Source organism: Mytilus trossulus, unplaced genomic scaffold (assembly GCF_036588685.1).
Source record: "Mytilus trossulus isolate FHL-02 unplaced genomic scaffold, PNRI_Mtr1.1.1.hap1 h1tg001276l__unscaffolded, whole genome shotgun sequence".
Lineage (NCBI taxonomy): Eukaryota > Metazoa > Mollusca > Bivalvia > Mytilida > Mytilidae > Mytilus > Mytilus trossulus.
In genome coordinates, this window is record NW_026963745.1 from 12,501 (window position 1) to 15,000 (window position 2,500).

Consider the following 2,500-nt stretch of genomic DNA (forward strand, 5'->3'; position numbering starts at 1 on the left):
CGGGAAGCCGCACGATAGACGCAGGCAGGCTACCGTGGGTCTCTCGACACATCGAGGCCGTCAAACTATACCCTCGGTAAAAAAATTTTAGAAGGGTGAAATTTTCATCGGGAAGCCGCACGTTAGACGCAGGCAGGCTACCGCGGGTCTCTCGACCATCGAAGCCGTCTAACTGTACCCGCGGTAAAAAAAATTTTACAAGGCTGAAATGTTCATCGGGAAGCCGTACGTTAGACGCAGGCAGGCTACTGCGGGTCTCTCGACCATCGAGGCCGTCTAACTGTACCCTCGGTAAAAAAAAATTTACAAGGCTGAAATGTTCATCGGGAAGCCGTACGTTAGACGCAGGCAGGCTATTGCGGGTCTCTCGACCATCGAGGCCGTCTAACTGTACCCTCGGTAAAAAAAAATTTACAAGGCTGAAATGTTCATCGGGAAGCCGCACGATAGACGCAGGCAGGCTACCGTGGGTCTCTCGACACATCGAGGCCGTCAAACTATACCCTCGGTAAAAAAATTTTAGAAGGGTGAAATTTTCATCGGGAAGCCGCACGTTAGACGCAGGCAGGCTACCGCGGGTCTCTCGACCATCGAAGCCGTCTAACTGTACCCGCGGTAAAAAAAATTTTACAAGGCTGAAATGTTCATCGGGAAGCCGTACGTTAGACGCAGGCAGGCTACTGCGGGTCTCTCGACCATCGAGGCCGTCTAACTGTACCCTCGGTAAAAAAAAATTTACAAGGCTGAAATGTTCATCGGGAAGCCGTACGTTAGACGCAGGCAGGCTATTGCGGGTCTCTCGACCATCGAGGCCGTCTAACTGTACCCTCGGTAAAAAAAAATTTACAAGGCTGAAATGTTCATCGGGAAGCCGCACGTAAGATGCGGACAGGCTACCGCGGGTCTCTCGACCATCGAGGCCTTCAAACTATACCCTCGGTAAAAAATTTTTACAAGGGTGAAATTTTCATCGGGAAGCCGCACGATAGACGCAGGCAGGCTACCGCGGGTCTCTCGACCATCGAGGCCGTCTAACTGTACCCTCGGTAAAAAAAAATTTACAAGGCTGAAATGTTCATCGGGAAGCCGCACGATAGACGCAGGCAGGCTACCGTGGGTCTCTCGACACATCGAGGCCGTCAAACTATACCCTCGGTAAAAAAAATTTAGAAGGGTGACATGTTCATCGGGAAGCCGCACGTTAGACGAGGCAGGCTACCGCGGGTCTCTCGACACATCGAGGCCGTCTAACTATACCCTCGGTAAAAAAATTTACAAGGCTGAAATGTTCATCGGGAAGCCGTACGTTAGACGCAGGCAGGCTCCTGCGGGTCTCTCGACCATCGAGGCCGTCTAACTGTACCCTCGGTAAAAAAAATTTTACAAGGCTGAAATGTTCATCGGGAAGCCGCACGTAAGATGCGGACAGGCTACCGTGGGTCTCTCGACACATCGAGGCCGTCAAACTATACCCTCGGTAAAAAATTTTTTAGAAGGGTGAAATTTTCATCGGGAAGCCGCACGTTAGACGCAGGCGAGCTACCGCGGGTCTCTCGACCATCCAGGCCGGCAAACAATACCCTCGGTAAATATTTTTTACGTGGGTGAAATTTTCATCGGGATGTCGCACGTGAGACGCGGACAGGTTACCGCGGGTCTCTCGACCATCGGCGGCCGGCCAAAGCCATAGCCTAGTCAAAAAGTGTTACAGGTTGACAATTTTTCATCGGGAAGCCGCACGTAAGAATAGTACAGCAGGTCTCTCGATGAAACGATCACATTTCATGTAACGTAACGTAACGAAGGCAGGCAGGCATCGTACACCCTAACCCTAAGCCGCCTCTTGACGATGCCCGTCCCTAACCCTAACCCTAACCCTAACCCTAACCCTAACCCTAACCCTAACCCTAACCCTAACCCTAACCCTAACCCTAACCCTAACCCTAACCCTAACCCTAACCCTAACCCTAACCCTAACCCTAACCCTAACCCTAAATTAACCCTAACCCTAACCCTAACCCTAACCCTAAATTAACCCTAACCCTAACCCTAACCCTAAATTAACCCTAACCCTAAATTAACCCTAACCCTAACCCTAACCCTAAATTAACCCTAACCCTAAATTAACCCTAACCCTAACCCTAACCCTAACCCTAACCCTAACCCTAACCCTAAAGCCTGTTACTTAGGCCGTGTCAGGACCCAGGCTGGCATTATTCCTCGATACGTGTAGGTACGTGGTCGGCCTGTCTGGTAGCGGGCGATCACGGGTCTCTACCGCAGGTAAAGGTATGTGGTCGGCCTTTTGCGGGCTACCGCGGGTTAAAGTCTACGTAGGCACGTGAAGACCCGCATAAGCCCGTGGTAGCCCGCTATCAGGCCGTCCACGTACACTTATACCCGCGCTAGCCCGCTGTCAGGTCGACCACGTCCCTTCTTACCCACGGTAGCTGGCTACCGAGGCCGTCGACGTTCCCTTACCTGCGATAGCCCGCTATCA